A 23,231-nucleotide genomic window follows, 5' to 3' on the forward strand; every position below is an offset into this window, starting at 1 on the left:
CCAAAAAAAAAAAAAAAAAAAAAAAAAAGACAGCAGAGCACAGCAAAAAGGACAATGACCAGGGAAACAATAAGCTCTATAATTACATATTCCTCGGTCTAAATCTGTGCCTCCAACTCTCACATAAGCCTCCTAAGTTTTTCAGAGAATTAAGTGCCACCACATATGTAAAAGCTTTTCCTAACATGATATGTAGAGGTGCCTCAGAAGATATAAAAATTACTAATTTATGAGCAATGATGCTCACATCTCAGTTCCCATGTTCCGAATAATATATGAGGGGTACATAGTCTCACCATAAACTAAATCAGAGGGTCTTTCTATATAAAATAACTGCCTCTAATTTCACACAACTAAAATTTACCGGGAATCTGCGATACAACAGGCATATATTATACCAAAGTGGAAGCCTCTAAATTTCTTTCATGCTAAATGCATTTCACTCTCCAAAGACTATCTTGCCACTGTAAAATAAGGTCCCATAGGCTGCTACTCTTACTTCTTTTACTTCAAAGCATTTACTGACTCAAACATATGCAAAGTACTACAGACACAGAAGCCACAGAAAATAACTCCTGCCTTCAAGGTAATTACTCTTTCCTGAAAGAAACAGACAAAAAGAAAATTAGCAACAATGTGACATTTGCAAGGTGCTATATTGATTCAGATGAAGGGAACCCAATCTAAACTGCAAATGATTTGAAAAGAACTTAAAAAAAAAAAATGAGTCTGAGCAGAATCTGAACCAAAGGATGAGGAAAGGTTAATCAAAAGAAGAAAGCAGACATGCCTAGAAATTCTATGCAAAGACAGAGAAAATAGCATCTGCAAAAATCCAGTAGAGAATTGAATCACTAAGAAACTGAAAGGTTAAGAAAAAGTAGGGTCACAACAGCCCTTAAAATTTTTAAGAAATTTAAAAAGGGGTAAGAGGGCTGTTCCTAACCTTTTTCAAGAGGGCTAACACTGCAAATGATTAATTGCCCATAATGACTCTGCTTTGCCCAAAAGGGGAAACCCTCCCATTCACTGTTAGTGACCTTTCTAGTCTGACACTAACCCTCAGTTTGGGGTCAGGAATTATTTCATTTTGAAAATATATACAGGTGTATTAAACATTATATTTTCATCACAGAATCTTTTCAGATGCCTTTAATATTAGCAGGTTTCTTTAAAGGAACAATGCAATGTCTTCCTCTGTTTGCAGTACTTTCCAGTGACCTGGCTTGGGCAATTTTCTCTAATTTCTCCAAGCAGCACATCTCCTTTTCTTCTATCAAGTGGTAGCATTGCTTCTATTATAGCTGTTAGCAAATCGCCTTTTAATAAGTTTCTTTCTTGCTAGACTAAGCTCCTAGGGGGAAGGTTTTGATCTTTGTATCCTTTTTTTCTCTCAATAAACATTTTTAAATTTTAGAATAGCTTTAGAACTACAGAAGTTGGAAGGGCAGTACAAATAGTCCCCCAGGAAATCTTTTCTAAAACTCTGATTCAGACATCGTAGGTCAGTCTCGCTATAGTAGGAAATCTCAATACTCTGGATTTCTAACAAGCTTTGTCCTGATGCAAACACTGCTGAGCCAGTTGATGAGGTGCGTTTGGGAAGGTGCTGGCTACAAATCTGAATCACCAGGGAAGGTTTCCTTTTATTTTTATTTTTAAATATTTTTAAGTTAGTACGTTTGTGGTACGTGATGGACACATTCATCATTGGGAATTAACACTCACACCTGGATCATTTTTTACTACCCCTCCCTGCCCTCTTCCCTCACCCCTAGGTCTCCACGAAGTCTACATCGGCGTTTAGATTCCAGTGCCCGGCCTCTCCTCCCAGGGATTCTAATCTAATTCATTGGTCATAGATCCAGGAATCTAAACTTCAAAAAAGCTTTGCAAGTGATCGCAATGTGCAGCAAGAGTTGAAAACCACTTGTCCTGAGACACTGGGTGCCCATCCCTAGCAAGCTCCCATTTCTTCCTCTGTAGAATAGAAATAAGTCTCTGGGGTTACTTCGACTAAATGAAATAGTGAAAGCAAACACATAACGCAGTGCTTCCTTTCCAGGGTCTTTCAAAACTGGCCATTACGAGTTAATTTTTCAGTCCATCTGACAAGCAAAAAGACGAGCCCATCCACATTTCTTACCAACAAACTTCTGGGTACATTCTCCCTAAACTCTCTTCCTAGCTTAGTTGTTTTCTGATCCCCAGCTGTCAAGAGAATACTTTAAAAAGGCCAGGAGTTCAGGGTTAGGGTGAGGTCACTATAGAAATTCCCAAGTCCTGAGGTCTAAGCATCCTTTGATTAATTCAGCAGACCCTGCGGCTGAAGCCAGAGAGTCCCCTGCCTGTGTGGGACAGACGCAGCTTTGTACAGGGACAGTCCAAAGTGGGGATACTTGGGTCTCAACTACTTACTGCAGAACAATGAGTGGTCACATCTGAACTGCAGCTGGTCGTGAGGGGAGGTCCTGGGAATCATCTGGTGTCAAACTGCTCTTCACAGGCTTGAGGACAAAGCGCCTAACACACTCAAACAGTGGTCACAGTGTCATTAAAACTCAAGAGGGCATCAGTCACTGTTCTCACACTCTTTCTTCTGACACACAGCCCTTTGCCAACCCCAAGGAGTGTAAAAGTAACTCTACTATAAACAGAGACGGGCAGCCGGGCATGGTGGCCCACGCCTGTAATCCCAGAGCTCGGGAGGCTGAGGAAGGAGGATCGCGGTGAGTTTGAGACCAGCCTGGGCTACACAGTGAGTTCAGGGCCAGCCTAAACTACAGAGGGAGATGCTGCCTAAAAAAAAAACCAGAGACGGGCAGTTAAAGAGTTATCTTATCTTTACGTCCCTTGAACTAAGTGAAGTATGTTCCTGGCTGTATAGACTAAAAAGAGTTTATAGATTGAAAGTTGTGATTACTACTTCCTTTAAGTTAGAGAAGAGCAAAGAGAATTAATCCTGGACTGACCCAGACCAATTAGCATCTTCACTTCTTTGCCCAAAGTATTGTCACCTGGTGGAACAGCTGGAAAATTATTTCCAACTTCTTAATAACTTCCTTTCAATATCACATCTCCAGCCACCCTCTCTACCCTCTGCCATGAGGTCAGCACTGTGCCAAGCTGCTCACCTTGCTCACCCCGATTCCCAAAATTAAAACTAAGATGCTTACAAAGTGCTGTCTAAGGAGAACATTCTAGAAGTGAAATCATACAAACTACAGGATAACTTCATCTGCCTTTCCCAAATATTCTGTAGGGAGCTATAATAACTATTTCCATGTATAGTTACCTTAAATGTTAAATGTGTAACTTGCTAGATCCTGGATCTCTAGCGAGGGCATCCTATAACCCAGCACAACCCTCTATGTGATTCAGTGTCATGGCAAACTTTGAGAGCTGCTAACCACAGACAGTGTCTTCAAATGACCATGGCAAAATGACCAAAAAAACAGAGGTTTTAAACACACTTATTTTGGCTGGAGAAAAGAAAGCAAAAGAACTATTACAAAACGCAATGGGTCACCACCCCAGCTGCTGAGACCCTGGAACTCCACAAATAGATATTTAATAACTGGTCTCCAGGATATGGCGGTCATTTTGTACAAGGAAAGAGATTGAAAGAGATAATTTCTAATGTCAGCCTCGACTGAAAGATGGCAGGATTATATAATTAAAGAATCTTGAGGCTAAATTATGCTTCAGAGACAAAAAAAGAATTGTTACCTGGGAAGATAGCTATGAAAACGTCTTGGTACATTTTTTAAGAGATTATTTTAGTGGTAAGGCAGCTCTCAAAGGGAACTAAAATCTTGCACTTAATTAACATTTTTCCCTAGAAATGATTATCAATGAGGTGTTTTTGTAAGAGTTTTGAACTAGTTATTCTATGTTCAAAATGTCTCTCTTGATGACACTAATACAGAGGAAGAAAAAAACTATTCGGCTGAAAGAGTGAATATCCGGAGTGACCAGCCAAGAGCCTGGAGAACTATGCAAATGCCAGTAATCTATTTAGCTTTTCATTTAAAATGATGAGGCCCAGGGCTAAGCTATGAGGTAAATTTACATGGCTAGTTTATGACAAAACAACTCTTCTGGAAATCCAACCTCTGCCCCTTAACCTAGTGATTTTAGTATGACATTTCTTTTAATATTGCACACTGTTTTATGTTTAAAATCATAAAAAGTTAAATCATAGAAGGTGTGTTTTAAATCTTACACATATGCCATGTTGTAAACAAATGGCTTGAAGTAAATGGATTGTGAAAGTAGACTGACATTCTAAAGATAGCTACAATAGTTCTCTTTACGTTCTCTTCTCAGAATTATAATTTAATTCCGTTTGGTAGGAACCCCAGTGATTGTCTTACTTTCTGACATTTCAATAAAAAAATGTCTCCCCAAAAAGGCACATAAATTTTTCAAACACAGTTCTAGGGTTATACACAATTTCTACGTCTACCTGTGAGCCACACAGACATGCTCGCATCTCAGTGTGTATGCACATTTGCAGGAGCTCATGCTGTGTATTTATTAATGACAGAATATATAAGTCATCCTATTAATGTTTTTTTTTAAAAGATTGACCAAACTGACCCAACCACCATATATTTAGAGTGAAAATTGTATTTATAAATATCCAATTAAAGAGTCTGAGAATCAACAGCTTAAGTGATTTCAGTAAATCTTGTAACTCTGAATATCATCTACATGGTGATGACTCCCACATTTAGACCTCTAGCCTAGCCCTTTCTTATGCACTGCCTATTTAATACACCTATTCTGGTGCAGCTCAAACTTAACAGATCCAAAATCAAATTCCTGACTGTCTCTAAATTCTTCCTCCAATCACTGTCCTCTTCCTAGAAAAGGTAAATCTATCCATCCAGTTGCTAAACGCGGCATCATTTTGCATTTCTCGTTGACATCCTACAGCGGTCACCAAATCTCGTCTGTATGTCCCCAATAAGCCTCCTATCACTCCTCACCACCTCTGTTCCTACAGCCATCACCATCTTCATCAACGGCCTCCTACTTGGCCTCCCTCCTTCCGCTTTGGCTACCACACAGATGATTCTCCAAACAGTGGCCAGAGTGACATGATACACGGCTGCCATCTCCCCATCTCACACTGAGTACGGGCCCTAGGAGGGCACTCTCTGACTTTCCCACCTCATTCTGCAGACATCTCTGACCTAATTTCCTACGACTTTCCCACTGTCTTACTTTACTGAAGCCTCCCAACATGCTGTCCTTCCAATATTCCAAAGGAGTTCTTTTTCTGCTCCGAAGGTTCTTTCCCTTCCTCCTTTACATGCCACGGACAATGTCAGGCCAACACAGAGGACGCCAAGACTCCCATCTACATTGGGGCACTGGCCGTGGGTGCTGCACCCAATGTGAGATAATCGGTGAAGAAGGTAATGCAGAACTGTTCAGAAGGGTGTGGGAGGAACACAGTGAAACCAAAAGGGAAATACAGAACCTTGGGGATAGTAATGGCAGGGCTACTGCTCCAAGTCCTGATGGGATGGGAGGAAAGGAAAATATTGAAGATTAGAAAACAACTCCAATAGAGAAGGCTGAAAAATACTGATGACTGGAGGAGGGCAACACTCAGTGTAAAACCCTTGCTAGAGAAAAAACATGGAAGGTGTAAATAACCCTGAACTCAGACTTCTTCCTCCTTCAGATCTCATCCTGGGAGACCTATTCAGATAATCCAGATTGATCTTCCAGTAGGGCAGACAGCAGGATGGAGAAGAGGGAAAAATGCATCTAGAAGTGACAGCCTGAGCAAGATATACAACCCAGTACCTCACCGGTCAGCCATGTACTTCTTTTCCATAACAAAACTTTTATCTGATGTCTTATATACTTTATTTGCTTGTTTCTCCCACTAGATTGTTAGTGATCTCCTGGGATCTGACATAGGACTTGGTACATATTAAGCACTCATGTCATATCTCTTGAATGAATCAATATGATGCAGTGATGGCTTTCTACCAAATGAAGTTTTCAAATGAGCTCTACAAACTGTGTTTCCTTAAAACTCTTGGTAGGCCAGAAGGGACTCTGTGAGTTGACTCGTTCTGCTTGATAAGCAGCATGAGTGTTTCTGATTTTTTTTTTAAACGGAAAAGGGAGTGATTAATACATTTCAAAAGTAAGGGAGTATTCAATGCTTAAATATCCATCCTAGGGCTGGGGATTTAGCTCAGTGGTTCCGCTGCCTACCTTGTAAGGCAAGGGCCTCAGTTCGATCCCCAAAATAAATAATAAATAAATAAATAAATCCATCCATCCATCCATCCATCCATCCATCCATCCATCCATCCTATATACCAGTACATGCCATAAATAAGCCAAGTAGGGCCTCTCACCTCAATCCTCAGAAGAGTTCATTAAAGAAAAGCTCTCTGAGAAACAGGCACTAATAGAACTTCTGATTTTGTGCTTTTAAAAAATCATTTGTGGGCTGGGGATTTAGCTCAGTGGGTCCGCTGCCTGCCTCACAAGCGCAAGGTCCCGAGTTCAATTCTGGTACCAAAAAAAAGTAAAAAGTCATTTGTGACATTTGGGGACTCAATGTGTGCGGCAGTCAGAAATGCATGACTTCTTTTGCTATAGCTTACCAGACTCCTGAAGCTGGCACAATTAAAGGAAAAGATAAAACAATGGGGCAGAAGGGAAAAACATCTGTTTTATTTGTGCGAACTCAGGAATTCATACCGGTGGAGACTCAATCTGTTAGTAAGGAATACACTCCCTGATTCTGCTAGCATCTCCTAGGTCACCCCTGCAGGACCGGCAACATACTCATCAGGGACCTATCATTAGGAGAATCAGAAGGAAACTCCAGAATTGCCCTGGGAAGAGTTTTTCCACACCCACTCCTCATTTCACAAAGAGAAGAATCTCATTTACTCATGATCCCTGTCTGTCTTCATTTTCCTGAAAGGGAAAATAAGAATAAACAAGGTTGAGAAAAGATCGAGAGGGATGGAAAAAGATTGAACTATATGAGATTGTTGAAATTTGCACAAAAATTAACCACAGAAACTTAACTTCACACAGCCTAGTAGCAGTCATATTGTGTATTTGTGTCTAGTTCTATACCATTAAGATATGTTACTATCTTTTTAGACGTGTTGCTCTCCAATTTAAGAATTTATAAAAATAATCCCTGAAAGTTATCTTTCCTTAGGGAAATCTGTTTGCTATTGAGACACTCTCTCATATACTTTCCAATTTAGGGGCAGGTTTGGGTTTTGTGAACTTAGGAGTTTATACCGTAGAAGTAGAGAGACCCTTTAAGAGAACAAACCTGAAAATATTACATATTTAAATGATTTGACAGTTACCACAAAATTCACAAAACCCAGAAGAATTATGTATTTTTTTCAGATACTTAATATATATGCTTCTGTGTACTTTTCTTTTTATTTCTTTCTTGGTATTTTGTTTTCCTTTGGTTCATACACTTTGAGTTGCCTCTTTCTGTTTCAAGTACTTTATAAAATGTCCTATGGCGAGAATGGAAAGTTAATTTAATTCTTCCTTCACGGGGTGGATAAGGTTTGTTGTTTCTTCTCCACACGCACGCTGCCCTGCCAGGTCCCTCAGACATGCACACAGACTAAGTACCCTTCGTCATCACTCTGTGGGCAGAGCTCATTAGGAAGCAGCCGGAACAGTGGGGAGGTTGCTGGGGACGTGTCTTCACGAGGACAGGAGAGAAAATTTAATTATACACTGTAGAAATTTCACACAGTATAAATATTAGGTTGACCATAGGAAAATGCCGATGCTCAGTCATTATCAAATTCTAAAGTTAATATTTCATAAGGCTCACACTACTTTACTGCACCAAGCCCCAAGATAAATGTATCCCCAAGTCAGCATCCGATCCCCCAGGTCACAACTGCTCACAGCCCCTCAGCCTGCAAATGTACACGGGATCGGGGGAATGAAGACTAGGGCCTTGGACAGAACTTGGGAAAGTAAGGACGCTGAAGCCCAACGTCCATTCACCTCATCATAAATCTCCTTTGCCGGCTCAGTTCCACCCCAGAAAGTCTCATCATCTCGGTTGCCCCAAGGAAGCTTGTAAGAAATACCAGAAAAATAACACAGCTCACTTCTCCCTAAACAGTTCTCGTGTGTCACAAAAAACGTTTCTCGATTACAGGGACAAGCAATGCACAGCCTGGCCCATCCATTCCGGGATTCAAATCGTCCTCTCCGAGGTGAGGAAAATGTCTATGAAACAGAGGCCTGTGCGGGTACAGCAACCTGGTCTCCTTGCTTTTCCCTAGGGTATCTCTCAACAGCGTGCTCTGCACGCTCTGGGCATCGTGCCCTCACCTGCACACTTGTAAAACACAGCGCCCTCTGATGAAAACGGTCTCCGACAAGATGTAAACTCGGGTTTTATCTGGAATCTGACACCAGCCATGGGCCACTTGGCCCTCCCGTAAAACAGCTTTGTAGCCATATGGTTTTCAGATCCGACCAAAATGTACCAGAGAACAGAATTCAGTTAGACCCTTCAACCCACTGTCATAACAGTGTTTCCCCAGTTTTCCAGAGAAGTCTCCCCAGCCCAGAAGGGTGGCTGAGCCAGCCAGCTGACTGTTTATCTGTAGTGTTCCGCTGAGTTCAGCTCCATCCCGCAGAACTGTGCTGAGTCCACACAAAGGCCAGCATCTGTTGCAGAGCTCCAGGTACAGCGACATCACACACACAAAGGCGTCTGCCCTGGGACCTAAAGGACACCTCAGAACCTAAAGCCCTCAACCAAGGGAGCTGATTCCACCCGGGCATTAACATCCGGGCTCTGACTGAGAGTGCTGCTGCAGGAGAATAAGTAAATCTACACCAAAGCTTCATGCCACCGGTTATCTCCAAAGCTATCAGAACGGAGAGTCAAAATGGACAAAGCCTCAGCTGCAGCGTGGCTGAGACGTCAGAACTGTGAGAGTCACAGTAACAGCAGGAATAAAACTTTCATTTATGGATGAGCTATCTATCACGTGTCAGGCTGCGGGACCCCATGAGGAAGGTTTCTATTATGATCTAAAAGATAAGCTGTCTTAATCCCCCATGCTTCACATTTTTGATCTAACAAAAATCATTTCGCTTCTTTTGCAAGATTTTGGTAAAACTGAAAACATAGGTAAGCAGCATTCACCAGCAGATACAAGAAATAATGAAATATCCATGCTACTGAAATATTACTAACTAAACTCTAGAGCTTGAGTTGATTATATATTTAATGAAAGGTTAAATTTGCGCTCAACACAACGATAAAAGTATAACAAGCCTCAAACATTTCTTCAGGTATCTTGGGACACGGGCTGCTGATTGCAGGGATGTGAGGAATAAGCTGACCAAATGAGGCAAAGGGGCTGGATGGGGGAGGTTGATCACTATTTAAGGGAGTCAGCATGTCCTAAAAGCCCACTCCTGGTCAGCAAAAAGCTGCAAAAAAAGTAATAAGCACATTGCTTCTGGAACTGCGTTCCAAGGATACAGGGCACAAACAAATATTACAATGTTCTGCCACCCAGAACAAGCACACGAGAAGAACAGTGAGTGAGTAGCAGACAGGCATTAGTCTAGGCACATAGAAGTCAAGGATCTACAGAGAGTAAAACCTGAGAAAAATCTAAAGTACTGAGGTGAGCTCAGTATACAATATTCAGGCTGAAGCCTATCTTTAATATCAAAACGGTTTCTATATGCCAAGTGCTGAGGTTATCTAGGGAGCCTTTCTCAGTCAATACCGAGACGACAGACAGTTCTTATCAGTCCCTCCATGAACCATCCTTGCCTTTGTTCCCTGCTCTCCTCCTCAAAATACCTCAAACATAGACGGAATAAACAGCAAAGAGCAGCTCTGTAACACAGCATCTGTACTTTTCACAGTGATCCTATAATTTAAACAAAAATAAACACTAGACAAGGAAAAGCAAATGCACCCAAGTGCTCTTGTTATCACTCCTTAAATCAGAATAAAATCAAGAGCAATGTTATCTAGAGATAAAGATAAGAAAGCTTAGGAGAAAAGAACTATCTTCACATGGTTTAGAAAAATAACGTGCATATATAATATATAGAAAACACATCACGTACACATGCACACAAAATAAATGATTAAGGAAGTAAGATGAGTTCTTAATAAATTTAACATAGGGCCGGGCATGCCGGCGCACACTTGTAATCCCAGCACTCGGGAGGCTAAGGCAGGAGGATTGCTGTGAGTTTGAGACCAGCCTGGGTTGCACAGTAAGTTCCAGATCAATCTCAACTACATAGTAAGACCCTGTCTCAAAAAAACAAAACAAAAAATAATAGTGTTTAACGTAGGTAAAGAATGTTGAAACTTATTTCCAAAGAAAAAGTTATGAAAAACGGGCAAAAAAAACCCACCCAAAACATAAAATGAACTGCTAGCAAAATTTCTAGTATTTCTTGCTCTTAAAATTCAAGATGGATTTCTCTAAATAATTGCTATTACCTGTATGTAGAGAACTCAAACCCTTAGAAAAAATATACTCAATGAGAAACATTAGTCAAGTATAGAAAACTGTGGGTTTCTTCTTACATGATTCTCTTATGAAAAATACATAAATAAATAAATAAACTCAAAATAATCCTAGTTGTCCAGGCAGAACAAGACATGAAGTAACAATAGTTAAATAATACTCATTCTCCCTCTCTGACTGCATTATATTCGCAGGCGCCAAGCTGAAATATAGCCAGGAGTTGCATGGTCTCCTGCAAAGAGTCTACAAAGTACTGCCATGGACTCTCATCCAGCACAGTGGGGTGCCTTGTGCTCTCCCCAGTGAGAGATCCTGATGTGATACAGTCAAAAGACGTTCAAATATTGACAGTGAATTTGGGGAAATGCCATTGACTTCAGCACACTGAAAATGAACTGAGCTGATATTTCTAAATGAAATCAAATTTTAAACCATTGAAATAATTAAACTGAGCTACAAACTTAAATGCTCTCAACTCATCATTTTCAATGTCTTAAAAGTGTGATTTAAACAAGTAGATAGGAGAGAGAAAAAAGTCTCAGGCATTAATTATTCTTATTCCCGAAGAAAGAACATTGAAAATGTGTTGATATTCCAAGATATAAATCTAAGATAGATATATAGATATAGATATAAAATATAGACTAAGTTTAAGATATATGCATATAACAATGCTCCACTGAAGATACAGGAAAGGTAAACAAATAATTATTATTTTCAGGAACCTAATTACATGATTGAATTATTTAAATTAACAAGTTCTTTTGCACATTCCACTTACAGACATGTCAGGTTGCTCCTGTTGGGTAACTTCTTCATAGAAGGTGTATCAAAGACAGGTGAGAGAATGGGATGTCTTACAGACTCCCAAACTCATGCTCCACTAATTTCACCCCCTAAAAATCAGAAATGGCATTAGGATTCATGAGTAACCCCAGCTGACTCTAAATAAGAACAATTAATGGGTACTTGCAAATTTGAAAAAAAAAGAAGAAAGCAGTGATAAAGAAAAACCTTCTTCCTCCAACTCAGTACATGTGTGCACATGCACGCACACACACACACACAGACACACACACACGTAATCTTCAGACATCTCCTCAATAGCAGTTTTCACTCAGTTCCCACACACAGACTCTTCAACTGAATACTTTTTTGGAGAAGGAAGTGATTTCTCTGTGGGTGGCAAAAACACTGAGATCCTTCAGGATATTGTTTGAATAAATATGAAAATAACCTTCCCTCATAAATAAGCAATTATTCATCCTTCAAGCACTTAGTTACTGCCAACTGCAACTCTGCGTGTAAGGAATGGCACGCCTAGAACATAAAAGAATCTGTACCACAACACGGTCCCCGCTCGGGGCAGTGACAAGTTGCAGATCAGAAACTAGATACGCCTGACTCTGTAACCCGTGCCCTTCCTTCCCACTAAGATTGCAATCTAGCCATAAAAAGGAAAGTAAAAGAAAATAACAAAAAATACGAAGGCACCTGAGGGAAAAGGGAGAAATCACACCTGTTTGTGGAGAATTAAAAGACAACACAGAAGCTTAAGTTGATCAGGCAGATGAGACTGTGGAAAGTGTAGCTGCTCTAAGCCAAATAAACTTATATAAAGGGCTGGGGATTTAGCTCAGTGGCACCACGCCTGCCTCAAAAGGTCCTGAGTTCGACCCCGGCATCGGAAAAAAAATTTGACATTTAAACTCATATTAGATTTTAGAAGAGTCAATGAAAGAGATGAGAAGATAGCAGAAGCAAAGGCAAACTGTCCTAAGAGTGCAATGACCGTCCAGTGTGTGCAGAGCACGGGAGTAGTGAGAACACAGGAGCCTAGGGCAGATGGCAGCACCAACAGAGGAGCGACAATGGGGTCTCCACGCAAGGCAGGGTTCTGAAGGCTTCTGGGCATAAGCAAACATGGTTAGAGCTGCAATGATTGAGAATGAGGAAAGAGAAGAAGCGGAGAGAAAAGTGAGGAAGGAAATTCAAGTCAGCAGGCACAAGGCACCAAAATCAGAGTCAGGGAAGTAGTAGGGACGGAAATGGGCTGGCTATGACGTAACTTTTAGTCTTAATTTTAAATAAATGTAACCTTCACTACAAAGAGCTAAGGGAAGGCGGCACAAGGAACTCTAGTCAACATACATGTCCAAAATAATCCTCCATAAGAAAACTGAGATAACGAAGAACTGCAGAGAACTCAGAAACAGCACTGCAGAAAGACCTGGTACAGAGCAACTACGAATCTGGTTGGATTCTGATAAACCGCCGTATTATACCCAGTCACAGATTATACAGTGTTTTTAATGGAGTTCCTGGGGAAATCTAAAACGAAACAAGCTTCAACTCTCTCTTCATACAAAGTAAGCTTTTACAAAAGTTTACCCCAAAGAATAGAGCAAATTAATGAGGTCACACTGCTACTTCCTTTGAGACCCCTCCCAAGACTCAGATTACAGGACTGATCCCATCGCCGGGAGAAGTTCTGGGACACATATGTATAATTATACTAAACAATATTCTAGACTAATTAATACTAAATAGAGATTACTGTGCACCGAATTTCAAAATAAAGCAGAACATATTTTTATCATGTTCTGGAAGATTCTTACTTAAAACCTGAAGCTTCTTCAATTCAAAGAATCGGTGTGATAATGCGCAAACCTGATCACTCAGTGCAATGGTAGGTGATACTGTCTATGATTTTAAGGGATTCCTGAGAAGTCTTAACTTTGTATGCAACTTCTTGACTTTACTATTTAATAGATTTTGAAACAAAAAGACCATGGTATTTTTTTCTGTTTAATACACTTCAGTTTTAATAAGGATTTCTTGAGTAAAAATTTCACTTAACTTTTAAAAAAGACTTCTTGAATAAAAATATTAATATCTGTAATACTTAGATATTATCTGTGACAAAATAAAGAAGTAAATACTTAAAAGGGTAGCATGACACTTGGCACATAGACTCTAGTATTCTCTAAACTTATTGGCATAGTAATTACTATCACAATATTAGTTTTTTGGTAATTTGTACTTGTTCTCCAGTTTACAGAAAATGATGTCTATTACTTTTGTTAGAGCCTTATTAGTATCAAATATAATGTTAATATCTAGAATGTAGTTTCCATGAATTATAAAATCAGAAAAATACTTCATCTTTCTATTATATGTGCCATTTCTCAAGTCTTTTGAAACTAGCTTAGTCAAAAATAGAAATTAAAAAAAATTAGACATAAAAGATCAGTGCATTGAAAATAAAAATAAATTGATACTTTGAATATAATACTTGAACTTCACATTCAAATTTTCACTTCAAAATAAGTTGAGGGCTATTTCTAGAAAGAAAGGATTTAACTCCATAATAGAGATAATCTGAAATAGGTAATTCTTTTGAAATAGTCCATAATAGAAATTTTTTAAGTCAACAGGAAATTCATTAAGCATGAATATATACTAAGGATGGAAATAACATTAAGTATAAAATACAGGAAACATTTTTGAGGTAGTCTAAATGACATTGTGAAGGAGCATTCTGTTGCTGGTGGTCATTTTCTGTGGGAGGAGAACATCCAAATTTTATATTGAAAATATAAATGTTATCAGAAAACATTCCCTTAATAGTACGCTTTGTGGGATTTTAATTATTAAAGTGCTTTACTGAGTTTTGCACATTTTTGTTAAGATATTAAAATTTCACTTTATTCTCCATTTAAAATGAAGATTACATTCACATATTAGAAAAATATGTTAGAGGATTATGTGTGGAAAAAACCCACACATTTTGACTTTCTGATGCTACATCTACTTTGAAATTTCTACGTGTTGGTTTTTAGCAAACAGAAAATCTATTTACATGCTGTGTTGCTCTACATTAGCCTAAACACTTTTAAAAGGACTGAATTAACTTTTGTCAAGACATAAGAAATGCCTGATTTCAGGACTCCAGGTTGTGTTCACACAGATGGGTAGGGACATTTAAACTGGATAGGACTTTTTCATTACCAATATTGTCTCCTATTTTTCTATCTGCATTAGTTCTGCATACATAGACTAAAGGTTTAATAATATTACACTTATGACAATTTTAACTATATTTCGAAATATGTTGTGGGCTTCACCTCTTAGCTATCTCTTAAAACATATATATCAGAAAAATACTGGCCCGGCATGGTGGCGCATGCTTGTAATCCCAGCACTTGGGAGGCTGAAGCAGGAGGATCGCTATGAGTTCGAGACCAGCCTGGGCTACATAGTGAATTCCAGGTCAGTCTCAACTACATAATGAGACCCTATCTCAAAAAGAAAAGAAAAGAAAAGAAAAATATTACAAATTAGGGCATAAACTGTAAACTACATTTTCTACCTGAGTGAATTTGCCACCCCCTGGAATATTAAATTTTAGGCATCAAAGTGGGTGATGCTTCCCTAACAGGAGATATTTGGAATCAAGTGGAAATGTTTTGCTCCCCTCACCAGGGGACATTTGAATATGTCTGGAGACATTTTCCCTTGTCACAACTGGGACATTATGTTGGCTGGCATCTCATGGGCATGGGCCAGGCATATTACTAAACCAGCTACAACACAGAAGAAGTCTTCCTTGACAACAAAGAGTTACCAGCTTGAAATAATGATAATGCCAAAGCTGAGAAACTCAGTGCTAACCTCACCACCATCAAACATGCCCCCAAAATGTGAGGACTGAAGACAGAAAGTAGGAAGGGCACAGAAAGTCAGATAAAAAGGGAGGAGAAGATGTTTTAAAGAGTGAAAGTTCACAATTGACAACAAAAAAAATCTGAAGATAAATAGTCACAGTTAATATTAGAAATACAATTTTGGTACCAAGGATCGAACTCATGACCTTGCACTTGGGAGGCAGGCAGCTGAACCACTAACTAAATCCCTGGCAGAAACACAATTTTGGATCATACTGTAATAGCAACCACAAACAAAAATTAACATGGTATAATAACTTGGTAAACATCTCTAAAGAAAACGATTATTTTTTTTAAAAAGGGTATATTTCTGTCCTGATGAATGAACTGAATTTACAAAATTCTTCTACTGTCCTATGGACATGTTTCCCATTCCTTAGAAGTGCTATGCAAAGAAAACACTAGAGCAACTGGCAGAGACTAACAGTAGGCAGCAGTGATAACTACTTGGGTAGATCTGATCATGTAATAGAGTGACCTTTTTTACCAAATAGTTTCTCTGGTGTGAATAAACCGCAATAGTATATAAAATCCTAATGAGATAACTGACATTGTGAAATGGGAAGAAAAGGGCCAAAGGTGCAGGGAAAGTGGGAAGGGTACGGGAAAGGTAATGAGGGAAAAGAAAAAAATGTGAGAAAATGAAAAGATGGAAATAAAGTGTTTGTAAATGGGGATGGGAGGGGGGGTGAAGAGAGGGCAGGAACAAGGGGAAAAAAGAGAATCAAGACCTGTCATGTAGAGGTACAAGATCCCAATAATGAATGTAACTGTACTGCATACCTAAAATGTACCAATAAACTCAATTAAAAAAAAAAAGTGACCTCTGGCAGCTATACAAGCAAATCTCTTTAATTCCAAAGAATGTTGATCTCCAACCCAAGACAAATGAATGTGCATTATTACCTAAATTCTTGCTTTTGTTAATCAAACTTAGATGTGTACCAGTTTGCAAATGGTTAGAATTTTGCACTAATATCATGTATGCTAAACTATTAAGTTTTTATGCTAAAACATATATGCTTGAAGAAGGCATGAAGAATACACTCGTATTTTGTTATCCTTATCTTTTCCGTGTCTGAATTTTTATACTGGATATGCATTCCTATGTAATAATCTGATTTTTTAAAGAATAAGTTTTCGAAAAGTGAAATACAAAAATGACACTATAGCCTTGACTATGGTTTAGATCTACAATTTTCCCAAGAGTCTCATATATTCAAAGGTGGTGCTTTTTGGACGTGACTAGATCATGGAGGTGCCACAGTCCTCAATGAATTCAATCCACTGATTAGTTCATGGCTGAGAGTGAAGTGAAGAAGTGGGGTCAGACTGGAGATGGGTCACCCACCTCCTCCTCTCTGCTTCCTGGCTGCCATGAGGTGAGCAAGTTTCCTCCACCAAGCTCTTCCCACAGTGCTGTTTCTGCCTTGGAGCCAGATGACCACGGGGTGACCCTTTACTCCATTAAGTTCGGAGGTTGGGTATTTTGTGTCTGTGATGAGAAACTGATTAAAACAAAAAAATGGTACCAAAAGTGGGGTCGTTGCTGTGATAGTACTTAACTACGTGGTTTAGAAGCTTTTTGCAGGAGGAATTAGACAATCTTATGAGATGCAGGCTAGAAAAGCCTGAGCATGCTATAAACAGAGCCAGATGAGCAACTGTGGTAAATGTTCAGATGCCCAGAATACTGACACGAACCCAGACGGGAGAGTGCAGACTTTACTGGGGAGAGGTGGAGTAATACTATGTCATTAAAAAGGGGGAAACTTGAATCATATATAGGAAAATGGATGTACCCAGAGGCCAGAATGTTACGTGAAATAAATAAATTACACACAAAAGCTTTCAATATCATATTGCTTCTCTTGTATTAGAAACCCGAAATATAAATAAAGAGCAAACTAAAAGATATACAGGAGGAAATAGGAGCATAGATCTTTTGCAAAAAATGGAAGGAGACCAAGAGATGCGGAGAGAAACAAAGGAGAGGAAGAGAAGAGGATGAAAAGAGAATTAAGGTGTATTATGTACATGCACTAACTTCCCATGAGGAATGCAGCATTATATACTAGAAATATGTACTAATAAAAATAACATTAAAGAAAGTTTATAACAAACAAAAGTCAAATAATATGCATCCTGAAAGACTGCTTGAGGCTATTTCAAAAGGCAAAAGATTTATACAATCTGAAGAGAAACCAGAGTATGCTTGAAGATATTTCAGCAGTTGGCCAGATTTCATCTTTACAGGGTTAAGGCTGTAAGGGTAAACTTTGAAAGACTGCTTTAAGAAGAGAGCATGAGGGTGCCTCACTCACTCGAGGCTGCCTTAGCAAATATTTCCCCATGTTCAGCCATCCAAGTACTTAAACGCCACTGTAGCCATGACCCAAAGGGTCCAGGCTACTGCTTGAGCTGGCAACAGATGTTGGTATCATCCATAATGGATTTTTGGGCATGCAGAGTACAGGAGTTAGGAGTTGTGAGGTCTCTCACCCAGATTTCAAAGGAAGGCCCGGGATGCCTGGTAGATGATGTGTCAAGCTGTGATAATAAATCCAAAAGAGCAGTGGGGATCTCAGGTAGTTGGAGATACAGGAATGTGTGATTTCTATTGAGGGAAACTGCAGGCAGGAAGGGGAGCCAGGCCAAGAGAGGTCATGTGGGCTGCAACTAGCAAAGTTATTTGGACCTCACATCTGACCACAACCTTCTCTGGCCTTTGATGAGCAGCTGCAGAATTTGATGTTTATCCTGCTGAATTTTAGTCTGGCTTTGGTCTGATTCATTTCTACCCCTCATTCCTCCCTTTTGGAATGGGAATGTTTACCTTGTGCCATTGTTATGTTGGAAGTATTTAGTTTTCTTTTTTATTTTTACAGAGGCTAACAGCTAAGAGTTTGTCCTAAGTCTCAGAAGAGACTGGACTTAGACTTTTCTGCAGTGAGGGAACTAAAACTTTGATGACTCTTAGAAACAGACTAAATGTATTTTACATAATGAATGGGTATGAGCCTTTTATGAGGCATGGGAAGGCTATTATGGTTTAGACCTGAAATGTCCCCCAGACTTATGTATTCCGAGATGGGGTTTCTGACAGGTGACTGAATAGTGGGGCACTACACTGATGAGCTCATGGCTGCAGGAGCTATTAGAAGGCCTGGTTGGAGGTGGGTCACTGCGGATGTAAGCTTGAAGGGTTTATTCTTGTCCTGGCTGGCTTCTCCCTGCTCTCTCTGCTTCACGGCTGTCAAAGGTTGAGCATCTTTCTTCTCCGGGTCCTTCTTGAATGGCCTCTCTGCCTTGGAATTGGCCAATTTTAGACTGAATCCACTGGAAACTGTGAGCCAGTAAGCTTCTCCTCCTTAAAGGTCGGGAATTTAGCTCAGTGGTTCCGCTGCCTGCCTTTTAAACTCAAGGTATTTTGTCCCAGTGCCAGGACAGTGACTAATAAAGCTGGTTAAAATTTAGGGCAAATATCTTGTTTTATATGAGATACAGGTTATTTATTTAAAGTTTCAGTAGTAACAGCTTTAGACATACTCGTAAAAAGATTCTAGCTAAAGAAACTTCACTGAATTTATTCCCAAAATTATTTTTAAAGAAAACACTATCACTCATAAGCTAAATAATATGTTGAACTGCATTTCTATACATGGAATGTACCAAAAGAAAAGAACAAATGAATACAATCTGCACATTATTGCTGCGAATGGGAATTTTATTGACACTTTGTACCTGTTCAAAAATTAATCAACAGAACTCTTATGGAATTTTTAGAAACTTAGATATTCCCTTATGGCTAGGAATGCTGCCTAGTAATAGAGCACTTGCCTAGAACTCAAGAGGCCCTGCGTTCAATTCCAAAGAAAGCAGGAAGGAAGAGAGGGAAGAAGGAGAGAGTTCAGGAAAAAGGGAGGGAGGGAAATTCTCCTCAAAAAATATTTACATAACCTAGGAAATAAATTCTACTTACATACCTATGAAATAAATTTCACGTATGTTTATAACTTTCATGAGTCACTCTGATTCATTAAAATACCATATATAGCAACAGTAAAATATTTTTATCTTTCTCCATTGTTTATTTTTTACATTCTGAGCAGGAATAATTGTACTTTGCTAGAGGATGAGTGATTTTCCTCTTTTATTAGCACATCATTGTGTAGGACAAAAAAAGAATTAGAAGAAAGTCAGTTATTTCATTTACCTAAAATTAGGCAGACATCATAAAATTTTCTCACTCATCGATTAAGGTAATTTACAATAAAAAGCCAAATGAAATATTGGCTTATGCTAAAGATCAGCCTGCCAAAGTAGAAGAAATACACACAATGAAAAACTGAAAATGAAAAAGTTATGATCATAAAAATCAATCAACTTGTGATATTCTAGTTTTATTCTCATAATGATATTCATTGTTCCACCCAATACATCTTTTATGCACCACACTTACAGCACAACAGAAATAACACAACCTTACTGATATATTAAAGAGCGTGTTTTAAAATATATGTTAACACATCTTTATTAAAATATACTGTGTACTAAAGTCATATAGTCTTACGACTGTGTATGTAATATCACACACTTTGAATAAATGTCCTTTCCTACCTTCCCTGAGAGTTATCCTTTAATATGATACCGACAAGAAAGTCAAAACACACTTGCTATGAATTCCTCATCCTGAACAAGTGGCATTTTTCTACCCATAAACATTTTGGCAAGGTACACCCTAATGTGGGAGAATAAACTTGAAATAAATAATATGAGACTCAAAAAGAGAAGCCCATGTATTTTTTTCAACAGAGACACAATAACCCATTTATTCTTAAATTATGCTTAATATATTCATTTTCGTTATCACTAATTATTGGAATTTGCTGCCCACATCATCAATCACAACACCAGCCACATGGATGGTGTGAACAGTACTGCTCTTCCAGTGTATTTTATAAAAATTCATTTCCTATTTGAGATCATTCCAGTTCAATCCAAGAAGGACCATTTTCTTTGGACTACGGTCCTCACCAAAATCTGTATTTCAGCAGGATCTTAAATAATCAGGAAAAAAATCAAGTAATCAAAACTATGGCATTCCTTCATAGAGAATGAGATGAGTTACAGAAGTGGCCAAGGCCAGCCATGCAGGGAAGGTAAGGAGTGGGGAAGAACTTGCCTTATTCAAGAGATAAAAACAGATTTTGTGAACCTATAGCACTTGGGTAGTGGATGGACGAAGGGTCAGTATCAGGTATGTTCTCGCCTCAGTTCATTACCTGATCTTGGCATCTTTTAAGCCCAGCTCTTCCCGAGGCTTTAACACAAACACATGGGGCACATTTTTACAGCAGGTCAACAAGGCCTTTAAGTTCCTGTGTCTTCATCCACTCATCAAGTAGTAGAATGCCTACTACAGCAGGTTCCTGATCCCTAAGGGTAAGGAAACGCACAGCAAATCTCTGATCTTTCGGTCCTTCTGTGCAAGCAGCCAAGACACATGAATATAATAAATAATTACAATTATACACTGTGTTAAATGGTGAGCCCTGCTGAGAAAATTAAAACAGGATGGATAACACGTAAAAGGGTGACATGAGTAAGGCAGGGCTGCAGGAGAAGGTGATTTCTGTGGACAGAGAAAGGGGAGTGAGCCACACCTGGGGACCCGCACTGGGGCAGTGTGCAGGCAGCAAGCTGAGGTCAGGAACGCAGCCGGAGGCCACGGCATGTGGGACTTTCTTGGTAATGATTTCTCTGCCGTGTACAAGGGAGCTGCCGTAGGAAGGCGCTGCGCGGAGAAGGGAACTAACGCGAGATACGGGACGCTAAAATGGAAAAAATAAAATAAAATAAAAAAGAGTGCCGTAGTGGATGCTTCCACTTGAACGTTGCAATCCACCAAAATCCAAGCGAATTATCTGACAAAAGGTCAAAAGGCTTTTTTAAAAAAGTGAATGCTCACAGAGAGCCTAGCTGCTCTAGCAGCTGTATTAGAAGTTTCTTGCCACTCAATAAACATGTCAGTTTTATCTGCATTTACAAAAACATAAAATGAGCTGTAAAAAGAGAATTTGCTACTTCTCTCTGTTCTCTGTGGCACACGAATAAAAAGGAAAAGTATACCTTCTATTCAGAGAGTAAGTAGGATGTTTTTCTAGCAGTAGATCATCCATGTCAGGGCTTCTTATCTGCCTTTTCCCCTAAATGGAAATCACCGTCCACACAACAGTGCAGCAGTTTACTCACCTCTTGGGTCTTACTGGAAGGGTTTCTTGTATTCATTCATTTATTTATTCATTAACCCCAAAAAACTTCGTTCACACTCTTTCAACACCAGGTGGTACGCTAAGCTCTGGGAAAGCAATGATTAAGCATAAAAATTTTAAATGGGAAGCAACAGCATCTGGCAACAGAATAATGCACAATGCACAGGAAAAAACCACAATAATAGTGTATTTAAAGGACATGAAGAAGGTTCCCAGGGACTCACAAGAGAACACAGTGCAAACCACTTGGCCTGCTGAGTCTCTGGAAGTTTTACAAAGTTACTTTCTTTGTCTTCTTGGTATTAGCTGGTTAAAGCACCTACCAGGGCAGACTGACTGCAAGTCTTTTGCTAAGCCCCACATCCTAGCCGCCTGACACTGAGAAATTAAAACTTTCTGTGCCTCAAACCCCTTTTGTAAAGAAATGAGACAATAAGATGCCTAATCCATAGGTTTGCTGTGAGGATTAATCAGTTTAATACATGATAAAGCACTGGGAAAGGCTCTGAGAGTCCCAAACCCTCAATAAATAGTAACTAATTATTTATTCTAAATGTTGAATAATGGCTATAACTTTTTTAAAAATAGGAATTCCAGATAAAGAAATTAATTTACAAAGGTGTGAGAAGTTCTACTCACTAAATTTACTGGAGTGTATGTTACGGTCTTAGAGGGGCAAGAGAGGGAAGTTAGGTAATAAGGAAACTAGCTAAACCATGACAAGTGCCCAGAGAAAGGAAAAAGATACAGGCCATGGCTTCTTACTCCCTCTCTACAGAGTAAGAATTAGGAGAAAAATAAAACAAAAAAATCTTTGCACCGGAGAAAGTCTGACTCTTGACTTAAAGTTTCAAAAATACTTTTCAAGTGTAAAGAAATTCTACTATGCTAACCTTGGTTAAGGATTTCTTCTTCATAGATTTTCTCTGCTAGCCCCAATATCATTTCGCATAGACAGATGGAGTAACCTGTTCAAGGCTATCCAGTTGGAAGTGAGAACCAAATGGAAAAACTCAAGTGACCACAACTGCAAATGCACAGAAAACAACCCTACAGAAAGAGCTCAAAGAGTTGCATCAGCAAGAGATCCAGGATCATCCTTTCTCAGGTTAAGTCATGTTACCTGCACATGCATTTCTCCTTTGCATGAAATTTAAAGGCAGAAAAAATATCCTTAGTTATCTCTCAAACTTCTTGTTTCTAAAGAAACAAATGACACATCCGATAACAAATGCGAATGTATCCTTAATGAATTATCCTGAAGTAGTTGAATAAGAAGACAAGTAGAGTCAGATGGCTATGTTAGGGCTACATTTCTCAGTTTCGCTTTTCTACAAGAATTACCAGGTCAAAAATGAAATTTGACTTAAGAAAAAAGAAAGTTTAATAATATCAGTCATATTCAAGATAGTCATGGACTAATCATTGTTACAAATATACAATCCTTATATATTTTAATATGCAATACTTCCATATAAACATCATATTATTATAATGTTTACAACAAATTCTTTCTAATAATATCCCTATGACCTTTACAGTAAATAATTTTCAATAACCTGGGAAAATTGGTTTTATCCTATCTTATCTGCTTTTAGGAATCTCCACTTCTTTTTCGTTACTGTGAAATTCAAAATGGTGTCAGAAGCAGCAAAACTCAAACTAAAGTCACA

General features: G+C 38.9%; 1 protein-coding gene across 2 annotated transcripts in view; it reads right to left on the minus strand.

The window, feature by feature from the left end:
* Gulp1 (GULP PTB domain containing engulfment adaptor 1) overlaps positions 1-23,231 on the minus strand; it is a 236,590-nt gene that overhangs the window by 196,069 nt on the left and 17,290 nt on the right. The window contains exon 1 of one of the 2 annotated variants that reach the window (XM_033756343.1): positions 11,338-11,425. The exons of the other annotated variant lie outside the window; for it this stretch is intronic. The gene's annotated coding sequence lies outside the window, so the exon portion shown is untranslated. Of the gene's footprint in view, positions 1-11,337; positions 11,426-23,231 lie in introns of those variants that run through there. 2 annotated transcript variants of the gene reach the window in all.

This window comes from Fukomys damarensis, unplaced genomic scaffold (assembly GCF_012274545.1).
Source record: "Fukomys damarensis isolate Sample0158 unplaced genomic scaffold, DMR_v1.0_HiC HiC_scaffold_26, whole genome shotgun sequence".
Lineage (NCBI taxonomy): Eukaryota > Metazoa > Chordata > Mammalia > Rodentia > Bathyergidae > Fukomys > Fukomys damarensis.